The 27081-nt window shown below is 40.5% G+C and overlaps 1 pseudogene; it reads right to left on the minus strand.

The window, feature by feature from the left end:
* Window positions 1-5137: 5137 nt before the first annotated feature.
* Window positions 5138-5233, minus strand: LOC136377832 (U6 spliceosomal RNA; annotated as a pseudogene).
* Between the last annotated feature and the right edge of the window lie 21848 nt (window positions 5234-27081).

Here is a 27081-nt window from a genome sequence, read left to right on the forward strand (position 1 = left end):
GAGCCATCCTCAGTGCCCAGGCCAACTTTGCTCCAATGCAGCCTTGGCTGCAGGAGAGGAAGAGAGAGATAGAGAGATAGAAGAGGGGGAAGGGTGGAGAAACAGATGGACGCTTCTTCTGTGTGCCCTGGATGGAAATTGAACCTGGGACTTCCACACACCGGGGCGATGCTCTACCACTAAGCCAGCTGACCAGAGCCACATCTATTAATTTTTAGAGTGAGAGGAGGAGGAGGGGGGGAGAGAGAGAGAGAGAGAGAGAGAGAGAGAGAGAGAGAGAAACATCAATCAATTTCTATATGTGCCCTGACTGGGAATCAAACCAGCCTATTGGGATGACACTCTAACCAACTGAGCTATCTGGCCAGGGTGCCACTGTCAGCTCTTGTTAGCTCCTACCAGGCCTCTCTGCTTCCATCCTCATTCCCTACCATGTCTTTCTCCACTGTTAAAGGTTAATTACCTTCTTCCTGAGGTCAAAAAGAGTAGGGACACAGTGCAGGTCAAAGGTGTCCTTGCTGTGGTATCACTTGATCCAGGCATGACTCTCTGTTTGGAGGATGGAGGCACAGAGCTTTGATATTTTTTTATTTTAAGTGATTTGAGCTCATCATTGACAAACCAAGCAGCATTAAGTTTTTTTCTGATAGTTGGAAATAAAAATGTATGTAATCAGTGGTTTAGGATGTGACATGAGGGAGTTCTCAGTGCTGTTCTTAAGACCACCCAGTGACTGGCTAAACCACAATTTCATGACCTAGTGGCAAAGAGATGGGTGTTCAAATGGTAGGACACATCAGAATTTATCAAGACAATGGATACATAAAAAGGGAAAATATAAGGAGAACACCAGAGTCTCTGTTGTCTGCCACCCATCAGAAACCAGGTGATCAGAGCATAGAACAGAAACCTGTCTCCTGGTAGCCACTGTCACTTACAGAGGGAGTAAAGCCATAGTTATGTATAACAGAACCAGACCTGGCCAAGAACCAGACTTAATCCAGAAACCAAAAGATACACAGTGAGAAACAGAAATCAAGCCATCAAGGGAAGAAGATGCATCTCCACAGCTTTTTACTCCAGGAGCTAAGAACAACAAACCAGGACAGAGAGGGTCTGAGTGCTGTATTTCTCAGGCGATGTTGTTTATTTAGCTCTGCTGGGTGAAAGAAAAACAAGTAAACTCAAGAGTGAACGTGTTTACCCCTGACTCTTGCAATGCCAGCATCTGCAGACATTTGATGATCCTACAGATGTGACATTAAGTGAGAAAACGGCCACTTTCCCTATCATGGACAGCTAATGGTAACCCTGAGGGGCTCTTCCTTGAGTGTTTGCTGTGTCTTTTACTTGGAGAGCCAGTTTCGAAGGCTGCTCTTTGCAAAACACGGCAAGTACAGAGGCAGGGAGGTCACTCAGGAGACTGCTGCAGTTGTGCAGGGGACAGGGTTGGTGGCTGCAGTGATGCTGGTGAGAAATGGTCAGTCTGGACGTATCTTGATGACAATGCCCAGTCTTCCTATTCTCTGCTGGACTGTTAATGCTTCGACCAATATTATTTTCATGAGTGATACTATCTTTATCCCTGGTTCTCCCAACGAACTCTCTCTGTACGCTTTTGTAGGAGAGAGTATATTGCACAATCTCTCTCTCTCTTGCACAATGATTGATCCTTGAAGTCTATGCTTGATAAACAAGGCTATGAGGAGGTAGATGAAGTGAGGGCAGAGTGATGTGGCAAAAAGGGCAAGAAGAACATGACTAAGGGTCTAGTTTATGCCAGGCCTGGTTCTGGACACTTTTCCTGGGCTATTAGTTAAGGAGAACAGAAGATCTTGCTAAAAGTGTGCTTTGCTTTTCACATTATATGGTTTTATCCCCGAGAAAGAAGCAGGTGGTTTGGCAGACTCTGTTGTAAGATGCTGATGATTAATGCCAAGAGAGTGGGCCATACCATTCCCTGACTAATATTTGTTGAGCACCTACTAGTGTCAGGTACACTGTAGACATTGGGGATAGAAGGACACAGGAATAATCTTCAAGATGTTTACAGTCTTGTGGGGCCTACTGGTGAGCACACAGGCAAATTTAACACAGGGCAATGAGCACCTAGCTTAGCTTTATAGTGTCAGCAAGGACTTCCTCGAGTAAAGGCTGGAAAGATTGTTACTCAGGCAAAAGTGAAGGGGTAGGAAGCTAGTATTTCAGGAAGAGAGAACAGAATGTGCCAAAGGGGGCAGATGGGAAAGTTTTGCAGTGCCTAGAGTGAAGGGTGCTGGGAAGCTATAGAAGATGAGACCAGATTATATAAAGAAGCCCCCGCAGGCCACAGAACTTCCACAGTAGAAGACATCACCATATTCCTGTCCTCTGGCCTGTTTCATTTTGTTTGAGCTGCTTGTTTTCTCCTATTTTGTGGGAACAAGGGTATTAGAAATGAATCAAGGATGAACCAGGGTTCGCTATCAGCCACTGCAGATTTGTGACTGATCTTAGCAACCTCCACTCTTAACTTGGCCCGCTTTAGTGTGCACGCCTATTGTTTATTCCCTACTGGCCTGTAAAATACCACAGAGGCAAAGGCACTGCCACGTGGCTTTCAACTTGGAGTAGATAACATGAAAGCAAGACACATTTACACACATTGTTTGTGAGTCTATTTTCTTTCTGGCCTTTTGTCTTCCTTCTTTTATGCTCATTGTATTGGAACCACTCTCTTCTGATGACCCAGGCAGGAACTGTGCCTCACATGGGCGCTGGAAACACATTCTGTCTGTTTATAAACACTTGATAGAGGGAATCCAGGTGAAAGAGAAATGCAAACTGGAGTCCAGTGAAAATTTTTACCTGAAAGAGGAGTACGTTATGACACCCCCCATGCCTTCTCCCAGAAGTTCCCCAGTTTGCACAGAGTTGGCCTCATCCTGTCCTTCCAATCCAACCTCTTGCTACCCGACAATGAGAGTAGAAGTTAAATTACTCCCTTATTACTTACTTACGACAGTGATTGTCAACCTTATTACACTTGGGGACCAGTGAAAATAGGAGAATTATTTTGGGGACCACTAAGGCAGATATCACCCTGAGCAGAACTGAATTTGACTAAGATCATTGGGTTAGAATCTTCACACATCAGGGTGATTAACTCTTTCACCAACTGTCTTGAAATTTCTGGTGGACAAGTTCGTGGAGCAGTGGTTGAAAACACTGATTCAGGCGACTTGACATCTGGAATTGAGTTTAGAGATTGTTTGGATTATTGTTTCCCACCCACCCCAAAATAAGGAGATAGCCTTAGGAATTCAAGCCCAAGGCAGAGCTCAGACAAGGCCTCAGATTGGAAGCCAGGTCTTCTGATTTTAGAGTTGAGGGTCTGTTTTCACCTGTTGACCTTGATTTCTCCAGAGGCAGAGATCAAAAGGAATGAGGACAAATAGCAGTCTCAAGATCCTGTGGGTTTTTATTTGACACAAGTATTTGTTCAAAAGCAGTTAGGTAGTTGGATAATTTTATTAAAGCATTGATCTCTAGATTTATGCAAAGTTATCATTTAGGGAAAATGGTATGAATGCTAAGATTGATAAGGGATTGTGGAAAATGTTTAGTCATTGTGCAAAGTATTTTACTATAGGTACTCCTTTAACTTGCTAGTGAAAATATATATTCACATATATAAATATATAAAATATTTTAGAAATATAAATATATAAATGTATCTCTATGGATTATCTATCATCTATCTATCTATCTATCTATCTATCTATCTATCTATCTATCTATCTATCTATCTATCTATCATCTATCTATTATCTATCATCTATCATCTCTTTATCTAATCTAGTTTATGTGCAATTTTTCCAAGCATCTATTGCATCAGGTGAAGCCTGTTCATAGATCAGGATTTTATTGCTCACTCTAGCTGTGTTAAAAGTCTCAATGAAAGTTTTTGATTTTCATGCTGAACTCGGCAAGCAATCTGTGGCAGGTCCATGATGGCTTATTCTATGGAGTTTCAGCTGAGTGAGTGACTGAGCCAGCACATGTGAACCCGGGTAGGACATACGAAATGCTTCTATTTTGTGGGGTGAGAGTAGTTATGGCTTATCCTATCTTTATAGCACTCTGGTGAGCTTTTCTTATAAAAGGTTACTTTGAATCTTCAGGCTGGGACCTATTCTGTGATCATTGTAGCTTTTTATGTCCTGATAGCTACTTATCTCTCCAGTTGGCTCCTATATAAATTTTAGAATTTTAACTCTATGATGCTGGGATAAGTAGGTAAGCAGTGGGAAGCCACCATAACTGTTTCTTCCTGGAGAGTCAAAAAGATGAAGGTTCTTAGTCTATCCAGACAATTTAGGCCTGTATTAACAGAAATGGATAATCTGAATGCCTGAATAACATTCTTTATTTGTACTTAAAGTTTATTACATGTATCTAACAACTTCTCACACATGTTAAAGCCAAGTGATATTTCAAAAATAGAGTTTAATAGTATTTGCCATCAAAGAAACAGAAATCTCTTAAAGTGAGAAGAAATAGTAAAGGGCAGGATTGCAGTGGTACAACTTGTTCTTTCTGACACCCAGTGTTTGAACTGATAATCCTCATGCTGTGAGATGAGACTGTAACATTAACTCACTTTTTCTATTAGTTACTCCTTATTCTGTTAATTAGGATAGGCTAGATGAGGCTGTGGTAACAAACAACTCAAATTTTAGCAGTATAATAGAACAGGAGTTACTTTTTGCCTATGCCACACAACCACTGAGCAGGGGGCTCTGCTTATCATAGTCCCTCAGAAACTCAGGCTGATGCAGAAGTCACTCACTAGGAGCTTCTGTGAAGCCTAAGAGGTGTGAATGAAGTTCCCCTGAGTCCCACCCTTATAACTAAATGCTTTGCCTGGAAGGGACACATAGCACTTCTATTCACATTTCTTTGGTCAAAGTGAGTCCTATGCCCACACTCAGTTCTAGGGGTCAGAGAGACACAGTTCCACCAAGGGTCAGGAGAGAGGAAAAGGACCAATCATACAATTATACTAGAGGAACACACTGAACTAGTAAGGTATCATCTATATCATCTATATATTCTTTTCATTTTCTTCATTTTCTTTTTTTTCTTTTTTCTTTTTTTAAATATGCAATGCTTCACAAATTTGCGTGAAGGGACCATGCTAATCTTTTCTGTATTGTTCCAATTTTAGCATATGTGCTGCCGAAGTGAGCACTTTTCTTTGCATTTTTAATAAATGAAACAAGAGAATGATATTCCTAGTAATAAATGATTGATTTTTATTAAAAGGCAAAGAAGGTTATTTTAAAACACTCTCCTTTTTTGTTTCTATGTAGTTAATGTGTATGGCCCTTGAGCCTAGAACCATGTATATGTCATGCCAAGAAAATGCTCTAAAATATTGAACCGAAGTGTTAGTGTGATCATTTCTAGAGTTTGAATTACTCTTTGCCTATTAAGTTTATTCTAGAATTTTTTTTACTTGTTTCATTACTTGTGAGTCTCTCACAGAAAAATATATATAAAAACACTTGTATACAAGAGGAAGATTGGGACCTTAAGTCTCAAGACTATTGCTGATTGAACACATCCTCTATGAGAGGCACACATTAGGTACTCACCTGAGTTATAGCATTTACTTCCCTCAGTGATTCTATGAGATAGCTATCATAATCTCTGTTTTGTAGATGTGGATACAGAGTCACTTCATAATTAATTAACTAAGCCACTGACATGCAATTTATGAAGCTAGGATTTTATCTGAGTCCATTTGACCCCACATCCCAGCCTCTCTCTGCTATAATTTGCAGCTTTTATGTACTCATATTAATTCTGAAGCAAAATAGTCGTTTTCATCTAGCTGGGCCTATAGACATGCAGTTAATGATATATGTACAGACAGACCCAGTTAGAATGTAGCAGCTTTGATTAAGGCCCTTGAGCTACATGAAGGAGCACATAATTTAGTAGCTAAGAGCAGAAAATTTGAAACCAGCCTACTTGGTAGTTAACTTCACCCAGCCTCAGTTTCTACCTTTGTAAAAGGGGTATAATAAATTAGGTAGGTACCTCATCTACCTAATCATTTATGAGGATTGAATGAGTTATTAATTGTAAAATGCTCAGTGCAGTGCCTAGAACAGAGTAGGAATTGTATAGTTGTTTTACGGAAATACAACTTAGGATTCTTTGTTATGAGGACACATAGTTGTGCTGCGGTTCTTTTGGTTAGTAGTCAAGTTCAAACATGGCTATGAAGGCATATGAATGTGTTTGCTGTAGACTGGAGGAATGGTTCTCAGAGGAGTCATATGGGTTCTTAGGAACCATGAAGAGAAGCGGTGGCACATGGTCAAGGCCACTTCTTTTGGAGAGGTTGAATTATGGCTTGGGGGCTTCTTCATGTCTCTTTGATGAGGGTAAACTGTACAGAAATTCAGGGACTGGGCAGGAGGCTTTCTTGTTGCCTGTCCTGCAATGTATTGTAGGTGCTGCTAGAGCAGTTGGTGTTGCTGGGTCAGAGTCCTCTCACAGGTCCTTGGCCGCTTTTGTTTGACTGTCTACCCTTGAGGATGGCCTGCATGGACATAAGAATATGGAGAGGGTATGAACTTTTCTTATGCCAACCTGAAATTCTAGAAACTGAATTCTGGGATGATTTTGATCCCAAGATTAGGTTTATAATTCAGATTAAGTCACTAAGAGCTTTCACTCCCCAGCAAAAACCAATGACATTTATGAAGTGCCTCCTTTGAGCTAGATATTGTGTTGGATACATTATCTTTACTTATTTACCTTTATTTTGTTTGTTTATTTTGTTCATTAGATTTCACATGTAAGTGAGATTATATTTTGTTTGTCTTATGGTCTGACTGGCTTATTTCACTTAGCATAATAATCTCCAGGTCCATCCATGCCATTGCAAAAGGGTAAGATTTCTGTCTTTTTTATGGCTGAGTAGTATTCCATTGTGTAAATCAGTGTTTTTCAACCAGTGTGCCACGGCACACCAGTGTACCATGAGACATGGTCAGGTGTGCTATGGGGAAATTAAACATGAGTCCCCAAACTATGGCCCGTGTGCCCGATATGGCCCGCGGAGGCTATTTATCTGGCCCGTCGCCAGCTGCCTGCATCCAAACATAAACATTCCCCTCACAATCCCTCCAGCTATCAGCGATAGGAAGAATGGAGGCACAGGGAATGCTCACTGACCAATCACCTTCTAGGATTCATCCTGGCCACTAGCGATGAACCAATAGTAGGCTGCCTCTCATCCACACCCAGGAAGGTCCCCGCTCAGGCTGCCGCACACTTGTCTTTGTGTGGCCGCAGCAAGTAGTTGAAGCTGCTACTGCTCCCCATGGTCCCGATTTCTAATCCTGATCAGGACTGGAGGTAAATGTTGCCACCACTAGATGAAGCCTCAGCCTCAGCTGGTTATGTCTATCCTGATGGTGTATATAGATATTTGACCTTTTTTTTTTTTTTAAAAGAGGCCCCTGCAGAGGGTGATATACAATGCATCACAATGTTATCTAACTTTAAAGCTAAAGTTTGCTGATCTTCCTTTGGACAGTTTTTGGTTATCTGTTGCCAAGGAGTTCCCCATTCTGGCCAACAAAGCTATTTTGACATTGCTTCCATTTTCAACCACATATCTATGTGAGCTGAGCTTCTCAAGCTTGACTGAGATAAAAACTAAAAACAGAGAGAGACTGAGAACTGTTGAGGAAGAGCTTCGTGTGTGTCTTTCTACCATTCCTGCCAGGATATCCCTTTTGTGTTCATTGAAACAGGCCCAGGTTTCACACTATGTGAGTATAAATACATTTAGAAACTATATTATTAATTATATGTATAATATGTACTGTGTTAGAGTGTCATTTTGTGTCATTTTGGTAGGTGGTGTGCCCCAGATTTTGTAAATATAAAAAATGTGCCGCAGCTCAAAAAAGGTTGAAAATCACTGGTGTAAATGTACCATAGCATTTTAATCCACTCATTAGGCCCTGACTGGTTGGCTCAGTGGTAGAGCATCGACCCAGTGTGTAGAAGTCCTGGGTTTGATTCTAGGTCAGGGCACACAGGAGAAGTGACCATCTACTTCTCCACCCCTTCCCTCTCCCTTCTCTTTCTCTCTCTGTCTCTCTTCTCTTCCTGCAGCTATGGCTAGATTGGTTTGAGCAAGTTGGCTCTGGGCACTGAAAATGGCTCCATGGCCTTGCATTAGGCACTAGAATAGCTTGGTTGCTGAGCAATGGAGTGGCAGCCCCAGATGGGCAGGGCATTGCTGGGTAGTGGGCTTGCCGGGTGGATCCCTTTTGGGGTGTATGCGGGAGTCTGTCTCTCTGATTCCCTGCCTCTCACTTAATTAAAAAAACAATCTACTCATCTAATGATGGGCACTAGGGCTGCTTCCAAACTGTGGTTATTGTAAATAGCACTGTAATAAAGTACAATGAACAGAGGGGTACATATATTCTTTTGAATTAGTGTTTCGGTTTCTTTGGATATAGTTCCAGAAGTGGAACTGCTGGGTCATAATGCAGTTTCATTTTTAATTTTTTGAGGTAATTCCATAGAACTTTCCACAGTGGTTGCATCAATCTGTCTTCCCACCAACAGTTCATGAGGGTTCCCTTTTATCTGTATCCTTGTCAACACTTTTTGTTTGTTGATTTATTGATGATAGCCATTCTGACAGGTGTGAGGCAATATCTCATTGTGGTTTTAATTTGCATTTCTTTGATGATTAATGACATTGGGCATCTTTTCATATGTCTATGTATGTCTTTGGAAAAGTGTCTATTCAGGTTTTTTGCCCACTTCTTAATTGGATTGTTTATGTTTTTTGGTGTTGAGTTATCTTTATTTACTTATTTAATTTAATTTATTGGGGTGATATTGATGAGTAAAATTATGTAAGTTTCTGGTGTACAGTTTTATAATACATCATCTGTATATTGTATTGTGTGTTCACCACCCAAGATAAGTCTCCTTCCATCACCATTTAGTCCCTCTCTACCCTCTCCTACCACACCCCTATATTGCATCATCATTAAACAACATCATCACAGCAATTCTGTGAAATGTGCTCATTTCCTCATTTTATAAGAACAGTGAGACTTAAAATGGTTCAATGGTGAGCCCATCAGGGCCACTTGGCTAATAAAGAGAACAGGACATGGTTTGAGCTATAGTTCTCTCTTCCAACAGGGTAAGGTGGGAGTGGTTGCAGAGGCGTCTGCTCAACCATTTCTGTGAGTGAATTGGTTTGAAGTCAGAGGTTTGACAGTCGAAAAGTGCCCTGTGAGTTGGGGTAAGGTGGAGATGGTCGGGTAGTCAGGCAGTTGCTACATTTTTTTAGCCAAAGGGTTAGAAAAAGAAAGTATGCCTGTCATTAAAAAAAAAAAAAAATTGAAATACTGAACAACAAAGAATTCTCAAGACAGTAGAGCAGAGAATGAGGAGTATGTCTTTCAGAGAGGTGGATGTTATCCAGTTTTTAATAAGAATAGAATAAAACTACAACCTCAATTATATTTTGTAAAAGAATTTGTAGAAGTGACCCATCAGAAGGCTCCATCTAGGTTTTGGTGGTTTCCTTAGATAAACTATACTCCAGCACAGTTGCTGTTAAGAAACTTAACTAAAAGAAAGGATCAGTACCCAATTTAGGCACCAAGAGAGGATGCTTTACTACTTAGAAGAGAGTCAAGGCTGAGATTCCAGTGTGCAGGAACTCTGGGTCTCCCTCCCCTCGCACAGCACCTTGTATGTTATAGTTTCTTAATGAATATTTTGGTCTTAGTAATAGAAGTTATTGATGGTTTCTCTAGATAAAATAAAATAAAACCTCATGTGTAAATTTGCAGATCCTTTATCTTTTTTTTGAAATTATGACCAAGGTAGATATTAAGTAAAACTCATGGACAAGGCTATGCAATTGTGCTATTTGAAAGGAGCTTTATTATTTAGCAGAAGTATTCTAAATTGTTTTTATTTATATGTATTTTTATTTTAGTGAGAGGAGGGGAGGCAGAGATGAACTGCCACATGCGCCTGAACTAGGATTCACCCAGCAAACCCACTAGGGGGCAATGCTCTGCCTATCTGGGGCCTTTGCTCTATTGCAACTGGAGACATTTGTTTTTAGCACCTGAGGCAGAGGCCATGGAGCCATCCTCAGTTCCCAGGGGCCAACTTGCTCCATCAGGCCATGGCTTCTGGAAGGAAGGAGAAAGAGAGAGAGAGATAGAGAGGAGCAAGAGGGGGAGAGATGGAGAAGTAGATGGGCACTTCTCCTGTGTCTCCTGACTGGGAATCGAACCTGGTACAGCCACACGCTGGACTGATGCTCTACCACTGAGCCAACTGGGCTGTTTTTATTTTTTCTATAGTAAAACTGAAATCATTTTCTATTTTGACCTATATTTGGTATATGTAGAGTTTTTCTTGCACTTTTGTTCAGGATGACCACCTGGATGTGCTATTTCACTACAATGATTTAAACCAGTGGTCCCTAACCCCCGGGCTGCGGACCGGTACTGGTCTGTGGGCCATTTGGTACCGATCCGCAGAGAAAGAATAAATAACTTATATTATTTTTATTTTATTTATATTTAAGTCTGAACGATTTTTTATTTTTTTAAAAATGACCAGATTCCCTCTGTTACATCCGTCTAAGACTCACTCTTGACACTTGTCTCGGTCACGTGATACATTTATCCCTCCCACCCTAAAGGCTGGTCTGTGAAAATATTTTCTGACATTAAATCAGTCCGTGGCCCAAAAAAGGTTGGGGACCACTAATTTAAACTAAAACACAGTAGCCATTGTGAAGTTACATTACTAAAATCAACATCACAGCAACATTTCCTTCTTAACTGTTTTACTTGTGTGTGAACAGAAACATAATATTCATTTAAAATTTTTTTTAGATTGGGAATAACATTTCAGGGTAATCAATGGAATTTAAAGTGAATCATTAGATAATTAGTTCCTTTTAAGGTATTTAAAGTTGTTTTTCACTTCTAAATTTAAACCTTGTAGTTATTGGACCTTGATATATTTTTTCCTAGTCATTTTAAAAATTAAAAATATTGTGATAAAATACATATAACATAAAATTTACCACCTTAAACATTTTTAAATATGCAGTTCAGAAATGTGAAGTTCCTTCACATTTTTGTGCAACTGATCTACAAAATTTATTCCTTCTTGCGAAACTGAAACTCTGTATCCATTATATAACAACTCCCCATTTCCCCCTGACCCCCAGCCCCTGGTAACTACCATACTACCTTCTGTATGGATGAATTTGACTACTCTGGGTACCTCATGTAAGTGACATCATGTATTATGTCTTTTTGTGACTGGATTATTTCATGTAGCATGTCTTCAAGGTTTATCCATGTTGTAGCATTTGTCAGAATTCTCTTTTGAAGTCTGAGTAATATTCCATTGTATATATATTTACCACATTTTGTTCATCCATTCATCCATTGATGGGTGCTTGGGTTGTGTCTACTTTTTGGCTATCACAAAATAATGTTTCGATAAACACGATGTACAAGTATCTTTCTGAGACCTTGCTTTAAATTCTTTTGGGTATGTACCTAGAAATGGGATTGATGGATTATATGGAAATTCCATTTTCTTTGAGGAAGCACTACACTACTTTCCATAGCCTTTTCTTACTCATGTTAATTAATTTTTACTTTTATCAAAGAAACATGTGTACATAAGCAATTAGATAGCACCAAAAGAATTTAGCTAGCCTAATTCATTTTTCTAGAGTAGTTACGTCACAAGTTATAATCAGTGTTTATATTATTATGATTTGTATTTCATATTGCTGAGCTAGTATGAGTCAAACATAATATGATAGAGTTCTTCTCTTGCACCATTTTTTTTTTTTCAGGTTGACTATAACTTTACAGAATAATCAATGAAACTTAATGTTAATAATTAAACGAGGAGGTCCTTTCTCTGTTTCTTTCTGTTATTCCTGGAATTGTTGACATCTCATTTTCTGTTGGCTTTGCATTTGTACCCACTGCTGGGCTTCTCCAGGGCTTTAACAGAGCTGTTCAGGTTGACACTAGTTTCTCACATGCTCAGGCACAGCACCGTCTCCCTCTGAGCCTTCCTCCAGCAGCTGGGCCTCCTGCTCCCCTGGCTGGAGTGAGTTCTAGGCTTGAAGCACAGCTGGAGTGAGTTCTAGGCTTGAAGCACAGCTGGAGTGAGTTCTAGGCTTGAAGCAGCAATTCCCTGGGGCAGTTTCTGCTGTGTCTGGGCCTCAGGCTGCAGTGGACTGTGTGCGCTCCCTCCAGCAATTGGTAGGGGAGTCCAGTGAGGCTTCTTTCACATCTCCTGTTGTAGTTTGAAAAGTTCATGCAGTTAAAATATTTCAAATTCATACTGTCTTTATAGTGTTCTAATACTTAAATATTATATTAGAATGATATAAAGCTATATAAATAAAATAATGTTATTTCTCTTCCAGTTTTCAAATACATTTGAGCTTCTTTTTAATGTTTGCTGTTGCCTTATATATTTTTTGTCTTTATTTTTTCTATTTTTTTATTTTTATTGAATCCAGAGAGAGAAAGGGGGGTAGGAGGAGACAGAAGCATCAATCTGTTTCTGTATGTGCCCTGGCCAAGGACTGAACCAGCCACCTCTGCATTACAGGACAATGGTTCAGCCAAGCAAGCCATTCAGCCAGGGCTTTTTTTCTTTTTAATTCTAATTTTTATTTATTAAGTAAGAGGAAACAGACAGACTCCTGCATGCTCCCAGATTCACTGAGAAAGCCCCCTATGGGGCGATGCTCTGCCTATTTGGGGCATTGCTCTGCTTCTCAGCAACCAAGCTATTTTTAGCACCTGAGGTATAGGCACAGAGCTATCCTTAGCACTTGGGCCAACTTGATGGAGCCAATTGAACCATGGCTGGGGGATGGGCAGAGAGAGAGACAGACAGACAGACAGAAAGCGGGGTAAAGGGAGTGAGAAGGAGATGGTTGCTTCTTCTGTGTGCCCTGACCCGGAATCAAACCCAGGACACTCACACGCTGGGAGCCTGGATTGACACTCTACCACTGAGCCAACTGGCCAGGGCCGAGTACATTTGAGCTTTATCCTGTGACGGCGAGCCCATTGTGGCCCTCTTCTGTGAACCCTGGGGGTTATGTGTGGATTAGTTTGAGAGGTAAAGAATTGGGAAGAACATTTAACTGGACATCAGAGAATATGACTCTGGTGCTGGTCCTCCATTCACAGGCTCTGTGCCTGAGGTTCAACTCCCTGTTCTCTCTGAATCTCTGTTTCCTCACCTGTAAAATGGAGAAGTTACAATAAAGGTTCTCTTTTCCCCCCTCATTAATATTTTTCTCCCCTGAGTCACTCAGATTTTGTTTCAGCATTCTACTTCCTTTTACCCCAAATCATAGCCAACCTGTAATCTCTACAAAGCTCCTCTTATTGGCAATTATTTTGGCTAAATTGTCGTTCTCCCTATAAGGTTGCTGGAAACCATCAAGAATAAAACTTATTGCAAAGCTATTTGCATTAGGTAGAGAATAACATAAAGTCACGCTAATTAATTTTTTGCCCATTTAGTGCCACCGACCAGCACGGCTAGTAATTGTCCAGTTCCTGAATGAGAATGGTGCAGAATGAAGAAATAAACTCAGAGAGAAAAAAGGTTGGGATCCGGAGGCCTCTGCAAGCTGATGGCAAGAGCCAGAGCAAAAAGTCAAGCCCCGGTCTGCTTTATTATATAGTGTAGAGCCATATGCAAATAAGGAAGTCTCTGATACAAAGTCACACATCTGAGGCATAAACAGAAATTCTCATAAGAGAGCACCCCTCCCCCTACTATGCAACAGTCAAGGGTGTGGGGAGGATCTTAGTCTTAGAAGGGTGTGGGAAGATCTTAGTCTTAAAAGGGCAGGGAAGAGCTTAGTCTTAAACTAAGCCCTAAACTATAAGGACTTTGTCAGTTTACAGCCTGTGTCTCACAATTTAGTTTCAGTTCCAACGTGGTCTTTTTGAACCTGAGTCCTCAGCATTGCAAGCTGACACTATCCACTGTGCCACCACCTGGTCAGGCTGGTCTTTTCATCTGAACATGCATGTGATATGTATTTCTATGTGACGTGTGTGTGAGTGTGTGAAATTAGGTTTGTCAGATTGTGTTAATGGATTAAAGTCTCTTTCAAGCATAATGCTTACAGTAATTAAAACAATTAATTAAAAAGTAGAATTGCTTTGACTATAACAGTTAGAGGAGATATGTTCAAACCCACACTGGCTGAAGGTATTTTGAAGACCCATGCATACACACCTGAAACACTACTCTGGGTCATTGTGTGACAGAAGTTGATAACAATGTTTCAAAAACGATTGTGGTAGAATTTGGGACTTATTTTTATCCTTGGTATGGAGTTCAGTTATTTTTCAGAGACAGAAGTCTTGAGGTAGACTTGTCACTCCTTTTGTAAGGTAATACTCCATCTCACATGGGATACAGTAATTGTAATTTACTCATAAGGTTTTGAAGTCAGCTCCATGGGGAAGGGACATGGGGGGTATTGCCGTTTAAAATTGGGCCCCAGGGCAAAGACTCAGGTCCTGGAGAGAAAAACTTTAGCAAAGATCTCTGGCTGAGGAAACACCTTAACAATCCATGGAGACATCAATCTATTCAGGATGTTCTTTCATCTGACTGGTTATATAAACAGACTGCTTTCTGAGAATGTCTCTGTTCTCTGCGTGTTAATCAGGAATAGTTTTGCTCAGACAAACTGGAAACATCCTACCTCTCCAGTCCCACCTCCTGCCATTCCCCCCAGCGACCCCCAATCTCCAGCCAAATTGAATAATTTTCTGTCCCCTAAAGAAAACCATTGTGCACTTTTGTGACTTTCATGTTCCTTCTTTCTTTGCCCAGCTGGTCAAATGCCACTTACGCTTCCATGAAAGCTCTCGCATCATCCTCTGCAGGAGTTCTCCACTGGCCGCATCTCTGCCCCAGCAGGGAGAGATCCCCCCACTGTGGACTAACACCCTCGCCCATCACTCCTCTCACATGGATTGTGCTTTTGGGGTATTATCTGTTCTGTCACTAGACTGGGCACTGAAAAGAGAGACTGGACCATCTTCATGTTTGTGTCTCCAGCCTGGCTCAGGCTCAGTAAATGTTTATTCATTAACTAGAGCATGTCAGGCAATACTATGCTTTCTCTAGAGCATTTTGTCTTTAGGACAGGCTGCATGGGGTGTTAGTGTAAGTACATGGAAGCTAGTCTGCCAGTTGAAATTTTGCCCCTACTACTTACAAGCTGTGTGACTGTTCTCAGCCTCAGTTTCCTCATCTATAAAATGGGGATGACAGTAGAGTTGTTTTGAGGGTTAAAATGAGTTAATATTTGTGAATTCCTTAGAACAATGTCTTACCTATACTGAAGGTATTTTAAAAAGTAAAATAATTTTGGGGGGCTCCAAGTCAACACAATAAATAGAAGGTTATAATTATGGGTCCAGTCCCCAGATTATACAGAAAACAACTTTTGCCAATGAATACCATGCAAATTCACATCCTATATGAAAATAGTTAGGCTCCAGAATAGATCTCACTATAGGAATGAAACCTTCTTTGTTATCAATTGGAAAGCACCACAGACCTTCAGCCCAGGAAAATAAAACAATTTGAATACTCTCTTCATTTATTTTTTTTAACCTTTAAAATGTACAGCTTTTATTTGATCATATTACTACTCTGTTTAACACGTGGATTGTCTTCCTATTGCCTCCAATTTCTCAACGTGGCTTCCCAGGCCCCAACGACCCTCCACTGCCTCATCTCTTTCCACCTATGTTTCCTTTCCCAGTGTTAAGTTCCTGATGTGCACTTCTTTCTGTTCCCAAACATACAGGGCTCTTCCTTGCCTTTCCTGTGCTTTCTCTTTCTCCTGTCTGTATAAATGTACCCCCACCCTAGTTTTCTATTCCATTTAAGCATCACCTCTTCTGGCTGGTTTTAGAGGCCCTTGGCTGTCTGCTCCCAAGCGTCTGGAGCTTCCTTAACACACCATTTGTTACCTGCAGTCCATCTTATTGCTTAGCTGTCAGCCTTTCCTGTTAGATAATACGTTCCAAGGGGGCAGGGGCCAAGAGTTTGTTTTTTTGCGGCTGTATCCTCATCATCTTAAGGCCTGGTGTGCATGCAGTAGGCACTCAATAAATTCTTACTGAATGAATTTTTAATTTTGAAATCATAAGCCTTTACATCTAACCCAACCCACGTGTTAGCTGTCTTGAGTGTCCCCAAGTCCTCCAGCTTGTTGCATTGAGTTTGTCTGGTAAGACTGAGTGAAACATGTCTTGTGTCTCCGACCTTCAGAGAAGGGAAATCTCATCTCTAGAGCACTGAAGGGTGGTTCTATTTTCCCTAAATCTCTCTGCTGACTTTCTGCAATTTTCCTTCTGTGCTTCCTGGCCCTGTGTGGCACTGAAGTTCTTTGCAGGACAGCATCCCACTTCCATTAGCGCCCGAAGTGCGCTTCGGGCTCCTTGAGTCCTGGCCGTCCCTTGGCAGGGCAGCAGGGCAAGCTGCTTAAGATAAAATGTGACACAGCCCCTTTCTGAGTGGTCCTACGTCTATGTTCACCTCTGAGATTTTGTTTATTCACCTTCTGGACTTGGAGGGTGGGTTCCTGTACCGGATTCTGGGCCCTCTTTTCTTCATTCCTTTTCCTAAGCCCCCAACTTCCTGTTGTAATTTCTCAGGCAGACCCAGCTTAGCTGCTGTGTTGTTTGGCTTTTGCTCATTCAGGTTCTGTCCCTGGGCTTCTCTTGTCATGAGCCAGCATGCCCACGACCACAGAGATGGGGCAACAGAGTGTTGATATAATAATATAGTAACTGCACTGGTGGGATTCAAGTAATTAAACAACCTGTTCTCTGCCCTAAGACTATTTGAAGTATATATAAAAAAAGATATACTGAAAAGTAGTTCATTATTTCATGCATTTAATACTTAAATAAGAACAATAAAAGAGATACACTAACTAGATTATATTATAATAGTTTTAAAATATTAATAAAAACATTAAATAATACCTGATAAAAAGCAATAAAACTGTTATTTAAGATATTTCCATATTGCTTCTTGATTGGCATCCTCACCTGCAATTTTTTTCACCTCTGGATGGAATGAACATTACTCTGGGTACTTTGAATACGCTGTTGCACAGATGAACGTTAAAAAAGAATAAGGAATGTAAATTTGTGATTTCTACATTGGGCGGCTGCCCAAGTGCCCACCGTAGAGAGAGCCCTGATTACAACTGCCATTTTAACAACCAGTTCACCAAACTCAACAAAAAATTAGGTATTGATTCTGCTGAACCGGTGCAAACTGGCTGAATCCTATCGCTGAGTAACTGTAATGAGGATCAAATGAGTTAATACAAGCAAACTACTTAAGAAAATGTGTGGCACACAATAAACACCTAGTAAATCTTAACTTTTTTTTCTTTTTTTAGTAAGGTGTTTACATAATCAAGACAACTTTCTGCCTGAGAGGAATTCTTCAGGAAAATATTTAAGCAATAATGCGTTTTCCTCATTACACTAATTGCAAGTCATTTGTTGAGTTTTTAAGATGTCTGACTATTGTCAGCAATATAGGCCTGGTTGAGAGTGCCAACTTAGGACCAGACTGGGCTTAGAACTGGGTTCCACCTGGCTTATGTCATCCTCAGAAATAAATTAAATTCTCTGAGAATTTTCTTTGAGGGACAGTACTACCCCCTAGAGTTTGTGTGTGTGTGTTAAATGAGCTCATGTATGTAAACATTAGCATAACATTGAGTATGTAGTAACTTCATAAGCTTAAATGATTATTACTATTAGTTTTGTTGTTACATTTTTATATAATTAAGAGCGACATCGAGTGCTTCAGGAAGGTTGAAGAATTAAGTAGCACAACACTTTGTCATACCCTGTGGTGTAAAATACCTTCTCATTTATTTATAAGAGGCTACTGGAGTTGATGTTCAATGGAGCTCTTACAGAAAGGTCAAGGAATGTGGCATGAAATACATTTTATGAAACAAGTGATGAAACTGTCTCGTATGGCATTTCCTCCAGTAGTGGAATTAGACACTATTTAACGGAAAGCTTCTGTTTTCTCAAGGGAGCCACCACTCTCCGGGAGCAGCGCTTTCTGCTCTTCTCGGACTGGTTAGCTTCTGAATAAGTGTAAACTTGCTATCTGACAGAGACTGATGGAGTGATACCCTGATGGAGCCACTGGCAAACGATAAACCAAGATAGAAACCAAGCTGCATTCTAAATAATGCTCAGTGCTCTTTTAGCTACATTCCATGATAATTCATTCCCATCAGAGGCACTTTGGACCATTTTAAAGCCATTGCATTGTAATTTCAGGGCTGATTGTAAATTTATAAGAACACACAAGCACAGTTTCTTAACAATTCAAAGGAAATGGAAAGAAATGTAAGATTTGCCATCCAGAATCCAACTTCCAAAGCCACTGAGATATTGAAATACTGCTCTGTGTTTCATCTGAATTCCTAGATAACACATTTCAGAAAAAAAAAGATCCAAACTTTAAATAATCGTTCCTGTGCTGCCTGTATAAACATAGATATCAAAGAGGGTAGCGTCTCAAAGATTCAAAGGAGAAAAGGACCTTTCAGGAATCAAATGATCCTGAATTTAGTTTAACTCACCAGCTAAGATATATAAAAAATGTGAACAGTTTCCTCCTTGTTCAGGTGTCAGTTAAGTTATATAACAAAACATTGAAACAATACAAAGAAGTGTGAGGTATCTACTGCAAAAAGCAATGCCCAACATGTTATTCAGTGGCACTAGTTCTTCTATACTGGGCCAGTCAAGGGAAAAAAATTGTCTGAATTAGTCTAATGAAGACTCTTGCCAAGAGTTTTAAGACCCAGATTTTACTACGTAATAAAGTTTACGTAGCTGTACCACATGAGCCACTTTGCGGACAGTTTGTAGTTTGGGCACACTGCTGAATTCATTATTTTTTCTTTTAATAAACATTCCTCACAATCAGACTTGCTGATAGTTTTACTTGGAAGAGCTTCAGCATCTAGTACCTTTTTCCAAAGTCAGGAACTACCTGAGGCAGCTTTGGACCAGAGGGGGAAGGAATACAGGAGGAAGTTGCAGCCACATTCTTCATGTTGCTGTCAGATGGTGTCCCCACTCTGCCCCACACTGGATGAGAGGTCTTTCTTCTCCCCAACCCAGCATCAAAGGGTCCCATGATCAACTCAGGACCACTTCTGGGCATAGAGCTAATTTTCTCTGACATGCTAAATCTTGTCATAGAAGGAAATAGTGGCTGAAGCTTCAAAGATAAAAATAATAAAAAACAAAAAACAAAAAAATAAACCAAACTCTGATTCATAAGTGGAAAGTTCTGGAAAGAAATCAATGATTATCTAGTCCCAATACCTCTTTTTACAAATGAGGAAACTAAAGCCTAGAGAGGGGACCTTCCCAAGTGATGTAATGTGCCAGGTTTGAGCAGGAGCCCGTGTCTTCTTGATGTTTGGAGCACGTCCTGTTACCGTGTTATCTCCTTTGATGAAAAGTAGCTACATTGCTTGATACACAATGGGCTTTATGCTCCCTACATAGAAGCACTCGAGTTAATTCACCAATACTTGTGCATCTGGTTGGTATTACAGTGCCATCTTTGAACCTTATGACACTTTATGATTATTATGTAAAAACAATCCAATTTGGGGAAAAGTCTTTTGCATCAAGAATTGACGTCTTCAACTTCTTTTCTACACTCTTTCAGTGGAAGCACTTGTGGGGTGGGTACCAGCTGGCACCTCCCATGTAGTAGACTTTCTCCCAAAAGTTACATAGTCCCAGCAGGCCAGGCTCATGGCAGATGTGGCTTGTATGTTGTCAGTTTTCTACTTCTACATATCCCCTAGGTTCATCTGCCCACACTGCCCCACGGTTCTAGTAGTCCTCACATGAACCTGCCCTGGTGTTCTGGCCCAGATCTCAGCACCTCCTCATGTCAACCACAGCTCAGGGGTACCTGGGACAGTTCGGTTCACACAGTGACACTTTTCTTTCAGGTTCTCAGCTTTTTGTCTGTCCTATTAACCTCTCAAATGTGGAGGGTTAGTAAGCCACATGTTTGCAACCCTCTTTTAAGTTTTCCATATCTATATCCAGCCTAAACAATATTCTGACTGGGTTCAAATAGTGGTCATGCCACCAGATCTTTCTAACAATCACATGTTACTGTTGTGCTTATTGTCCTCAATGACTCCCACTAGAGGCACCTCATTTTGCCTTCCCCTTGTTCTGCTGGGAAGCTCTTGAACTCTGAATTTTTCTTCCATTCAACTCTGATCTACCTTCTCAGACCAATCATGCTTGACAGAAACTCTACTTTCACTTTCCACTATATATCAGAGGACTATTATGATGTACTTATCATCATCACAGTCCTAAGAGAGAGACCCTGTTATTACCTCCGCTTCTGTAGGTGAGGAAACTGAGGTCTAAGAGATTAGACCAGTGCTGGTAAGTGGCAGAGGTGGGATTGAAACTCTAGGCTTTCATAGAGACCCCATATATTATATCAGTCCCAACCATCTGAAACTGGTTTCAACATCCTGAATCTTGTAGTTGAAGTTAAGCATGACAGTCTGATGTTTCTCAGTGACCATTAGTACCAAAACCATGCCAGGAGCAGCAAGGATTATTTCTGAATTTAAATTGCTAGTTGCAGTTCTGTGCACCTTATCTTTCTTTGCATTCCCATTTTTCACTAATGTCTTTATTACTAAACTATACTACATCTATTATTTTTCATTTGGCCTCTCTGATTTTCTTTCTGTTGGGTACACGGTCCTTCACATTGCAGGAGGTCGGGTGGGGGGACATGGACAGAGAACCCATTATTTTATATTTCGCTTTTGGCTACCTTCATGTCTCATGGAAAAACTGGCATATTCGAGTTTCAGTGACAATTCGGGAAGGCTTTCTTTACTACCTTGAACCATCATCTGTAGATTTGATGTCATTGCATAACTGCCTTTCCAGCACACAAGTCAATTATTTGTTCCATCTGTATCTGTTATTTTAATTTTTAGTGACTTCGGATACTATAAGGATCATCTTTGATTTGAAAATTTAGTTTGAAGGGGCTTCACATATTGAAGGGGTCAAATTAATGAGAAATGTGGTGACCACATCTCCTTCAGTAAACATGTCAGTTCCTGTAGCAGGACTTTTGTGTTGCTTTGGGTGTGTGAAGCTGTATAGTTGGTGTTTTTAGAATTTTTTTTTAAGTGAGAAGCAGGGAGGCAGAGAGACAGACTCCAACATGCACCCCGACCGGGATCCACCTGGCAAGCCCCCTATGGGATGATACTCTGCCTATCTGGGGCCATAGCTTTGTTGCTCATCAACCAAGCTACTTTAGTGCCTGAGGCGAGGCCATGAAGCCATCCTCAGTGCCAGGGTCAACTTGCTCCAACCAAGCCATGACTGCAGGAGGTGAATTGAGAGAGAGAGAGAGAAGGGGGAGGAGAATGGTGGAGAAGTAGATGGTCACTTCTCCTGTGTACCCTGACTGCGAATCGAACCTGGGACATTCACATGCCGGTCCGATGCTCTACCACTGAGCTAACTGTCCAGGGCTATAGCTGGTGTTTTTAGATCACAGAAATAGCATAGTTAGAGGAACATTGTTTTGGCTTTGCAGATAGTAAGATAGAAAGTTTGGAACTGGGAATGGTCCCTGAGAGCACAAGTCCTACAGTATCGATACTTAGAGAATTTTCTTTTACATTGGTTTGAGAGAAGTCAATGGCCTGATCCATAGTTTATCTCTGATGTTAGTATCTTGATAAAAAGTCAACATACTGAGACAATGCAGACATCACAAAACTAGTATTATATCCTAGATAAATGGACTAAGCGTGCAATCAAATAGGATGGGCACTGAAATCTCCAGATGTGCATATGGTCTGATTTCTCTGGTGCATGTTTTGATTACATTAAGTCAAAACTCCCCAGAAGGTGCCTCTCTGTTTTCCCCACATTTTATCAGAACACTTGGCTGTACTTGTTGAAGGAAGGCTAAGGGTAAAAATGTATTAATTTACTTTGTACGGAAATTACAAAGATCTATCACTGTTACCATCACAGGCTCTGTTATCTGTCAGTTTGCCAAGTATGAAAAAAAATAAAATGTGATTACTGCACAGTTCCTAATGGAAAAAATTAAATTGTCCTCAAATCTGCCGCATTTTTATCTGTATCATGAAACCTCGAGGGGTGGGGGGGTGCAACTTTAAATTCTGTGAGTTTAGTTGGTTTGTGAGGAGAACAAAGGCAGCAAGGACTTTTCCATTACATGGCCAGTTTCTCATAAACCTCCCTGAACTTGAACTCTCACTGTGGCTGCCTCTGTTTTCTCTTCTACTGCTGCAAGTATGCAATTTTGGGAATTAACCATATATGCTGATACCTTGATTAAGGAGTTGTCTGGAAAGAAAGATCTATCATAAGAGTAGTGTTAAAAAAAACCCCATAACACCTCAGTGCTATATTAATTGTGCAAAGCTGGGCTTGAGTTTCTGCCATTTTGAAGGAATCAATAGCCTCAGTCTCTAGGTGCCCCTGTCTACTTGGTGGTGACTACTTCTGTGACGTTGGACTGTAGTGTCCTTGGCCACTTCCTCTTTCTCATCCTCTCTCAGCACCTTCCTTCCCCCCACCCACAGCTGGGGAAGATCTGAAATCAACTGATCATCTATGTTTGCACACTGTGTTTTTATTATTGTGCTATCTCAACTAAGCATTCATATGTTGAACCTTTTATTTTCCACATAGGAGAATGCTCTGCCTCCTATTTTGACCATGTCTCTGAAAAATAATTGTGCTTAGGAACTCACTCTCTTCATTAATAAAAGCAATAATATTCTACCACAGTAGACCATCAAATTATGCAATTGTTTGATGTCCTTAGCAAAATAATGCCAGCCCATATATTGACTACAGGTAAAGGAACAGAGACTCTCCTTTTTGGGCAGTTAAATTTCTAAATGATTATGTAATTTATAACTTGTATAATACACAAACCAGTATCTTGTGTTTCTACCTCCTCCAACATTTTTTTGTCCATCTATTTGGACTTCCCAATTACTAGACATTCATTCATTCATTCACTCACTCATTCATTCATGCTGTTGCATACCAGCAACTGAATGGCATTTGCAAAGACAGTTGCGATTGCAACCCAGGCCATTTCTACTGGAAACTTTCTAGCTTGCAAGAAGAACCTCATATTCTGATTGGCTTGGAAGTCAGAGGGTTAGCTCTCATTCCATGTTTATTTTATTTTATTTTTTTTCTATTGCTGCTGTAACAAATTATTCCAAACTTAGAGTGTTAAATATATCAATTTATTATCTAAGAGTTTTATAATTCAGAAGTCCAACATAGGTCTTACTGGGCTAAGATCAAGGAATTGGCAGGGCAATGTTACTTCTGAAAGCTCCAGGGGAAACACGTCTCCTTGCCTTTTCCAGCTTCAAAGGCTGCCTGCATTCCTTGGTTCATGGCCCCTTCCACCATAATCAAAACCAGCAATGGCAGTTCAAGTCCTTCTTACCTTGCATCTCTCTCACACCTCTTCTGGCATTGTATGTATTTCTCTAGCCACAGAAGGAAAGTTTCTTCACTTTTAAGGACTTCTATAATGAGATTGAGCCCATCCAGGAAATATATATAAATATTTATATATATATATATATATATATATATATATATATATATATATATATATATATATATATATATATATATTGCCATATAAGGTAACCTATTCACAGGTTCTGGGGAATAAGATGTGGGTATATTTGGGACCATTATTCTGTCTACCACAGTAGAATATGGAGAGGCTATTCAATACTTATAGTCTTTCAAGTACATTTTATTTTATTTATTTTAAATATTTTTAGAGAGAGAGAGAGAAACAGGAAGGGACCGAGATGAGAAGCATCATCACTTTAGCCATTCATTGACTGCTTCTTATACATGCCTTGACAAGGGGATTCAAACCAAGCCAATGACCCCTTGCTCAAGCCAGTGACCTTGGGCTTCAAGCCAGTGATTTTTGGACTAATGTCGATGATCTCATGCTCAAGCCAGTGACCCCGTGCTCAAGCTGGTAAGCCTGTGCTCAAGCCAGCAACCTCGGGTTTTAAACCTGAAACCTCAGCGTCCCAGGTTGACACTCTATCCACTGTGGCACCACCAGCCAGGCTAATGTACATTTTAAATAAAGAAAAGTGCTATTTATAAACCAGTCTCTTTATTTAATACATAAAAGATAAAGCTACGTTCTTTGCTAATTTACTGAAGGGCATGTTAAAGATCTATTAGATGTCGTATTTGGCTCCTAGAGGGTGGAGTGCTTTTCCATTACTACAACAGAAGTATACAGAGAGTCTAAAATATTAATAACCAAAGACTTAGTAAATGAAGAATAAAACAAGACCCACAGGCTTGCCCATTTCCAGGAAAATCTAGACTAATGTTCTGTTTTATATTTTCCTTCTTACAAGAAATATAAAGAAAACCCAAACAGCTTAACTGAATTCAGAGAATCTCATAGGAACAACAAAGATATTTCTTAGTTTCCTGCATAAATACATATACTTCCTCTTTTTCAAAATAATTTACTTTCTGGGTGTGAATTTGGTCAAAATAGAAGATGCTGAAATGCTTCATTTATCTTGGAAAAAACTGAACGAGAGTATTTATTACAGTTTTCCAGTTGGTAACAAGAAAAACCTCTAAAACAAGCCCTCTGTTCTCAAAGGTAGAGGATTGCTTGTGTGGAGACGAGTGTGCTGGAGTGAGATAAAGTGATGTTTAGACCATGAAGAAGGGACACATGATGCAGCTGTGGTGTGCTGTGTGTGACTGAGGGTCAGGCTTAACACCTGGCCATCATGTCTTCTCGGTTTCAAATGTGGTTTCAGAACAAGCCCTTGCACCTTTCTGTTTGTAGATAAGAGTAGAAGAGCAGGAACAAGGGAAACAAGAGAGAGAACTGAAGGATGAATGTGGGTAAGGGGGCAGGGACAGGCTAACTGGTTCTTGCAGAAATACCTGATGCACAGTCATTCATTTAGGATAAGAGAGAAAAAAGTCCAAATTTGGATTTCGGTGATATAAGCATTTTTCAGTGAGTAATCACCATCCATGTGGAGTGGCAAGCACTATGTTAAGTATGTCACTTGTTTGGCTTTTTTAATTGTTCACACTCAGTAAGGTAGGTATTGGGATACCCCAGGGGTAGTCAACCTTTTTATACCTTCCGCCCACTTTTATATCTCTGTTAGTAGTAAAATTTTCTAACTGCCCACTGGTTCTACAGTAATGGTGATTTATACAGTAGGGAAGTAACTTTACTTTATAAAATTTATAAAGCAGAGTTACAGCAAGTTAAAGCATATAATAATAATTACTTACCAAGTACTTTATGTCAGATTTTTGCTAAGTTTGGCAGAGTAAATCTTTATAAAACAACTTACTATAGTTAAATCTATCTTTTTATTTATACTTTGGTTGCTCCACTACCATCCACCATGAAAGCTGGAACACCCACTAGTGGGTGGTAGGGACCAGTTGACTACCACTGGGATACCCATTTTGTAGATAAAGAAATAGTAAGGTTAAGCAACTTGCTGGAGCTCACACAGCTATTGGAGCTGGGGTTTTCAATTCTAGTTGGTTTGTTTTATGTCCCTTTTTTCCCTAGATTGGCATGGATTTGGAGGTGTGTGGAGAGAGGCTATCTCAGCTGTTGACCTCTGCTGCTCGGCTAGCCTTTGGAGATGTTCTAAGGGATGCTGTTCTCCTGGAGTTGCCTGGACGTGGCCATGCTTGGGGACTGCTGTCATCCCGGTGCAATGTTGGTGTGTGTCATTGTGAGGGCGTGAGTGAAGCAAGCACTGGGGGCAGGGTGGGGAGCTAGAGGAGAACCTTCCCCATCTGGCTCGCTTAGGAGTCTGGGCTCTCCCTACATAGCTTCCAGCCGTGCAGGTTCTGGGCAGGTTCTCACAGGGGAGTCGGGGCCTGCAGAGGCTGAGCAGTGTGACTGCACTGCTTTTAGGCCAGGTCCCCAAGCTGACTGCATCCCACTGAGTGCAAAGGGCATGTCCTTGGAGAGAGTCTGAGGCTCATCTCCTCCCCACAGTGGGATGACTTACTTGATGTCGGTTGGAATAGTCTTCCTGCCCTGATGGGGAGTGAGTAGCAAGCTCGGTGCTTAAAATGATGTCATCCCTGCTTAGGTAGCGATAGCCTTCCACATGTTAAACATTTACATAGTGGATATGTATGTATTTATTAGGTTTTTTCTCCCTACAGGAGTAAAAAAACATCTGGAACCCAAATGAGTCTGTTGGGTTCTGAACTTATTTATTAAGCCAACAAATGTTTATTCATTTATCAAGTGCATATTGCAGTGGTAGTCAGCCTGGTCCCTATCGCCCACTAGTGGGTGTTCCAGCTTTCATGGTGGACGGTAGTGGAGCAACCAAAGTATAAATAAAAAGACAGATTTAACTATAGTAAGTTGTTTTATAAGGATTTATTCTGCCAAACTTAGCAAAAGTCTGACATAAAGTACTTGGTAAGTAATTATTATTATATGCTTTAACTTACTGTAACTCTGCTTTATAAATTTAATAAAGTAAAGTTACTTCCCTAATTTATAAATCACTATTACTGTGGAACCAGTGGGTGGTTAGAAAATTTTACTACTAACAAAAATACAAAAGTGGGCGGTAGGTATAAAAAGATTGACTGGCCTGACCTGTGGTGGTGCAGTGGATAAAGCGTCGACCTGGAAATGCTGAGGTTGCCGGTTCGAAACCCTGGGCTTGCCTGGTCAAGGCACATATGGGAGTTGATGCTTCCAGCTCCTCCCCACCTCCTCTCT

The sequence above is a fragment of the Saccopteryx leptura genome, chromosome 6 (assembly GCF_036850995.1).
Source record: "Saccopteryx leptura isolate mSacLep1 chromosome 6, mSacLep1_pri_phased_curated, whole genome shotgun sequence".
Classification (NCBI taxonomy): domain Eukaryota; kingdom Metazoa; phylum Chordata; class Mammalia; order Chiroptera; family Emballonuridae; genus Saccopteryx; species Saccopteryx leptura.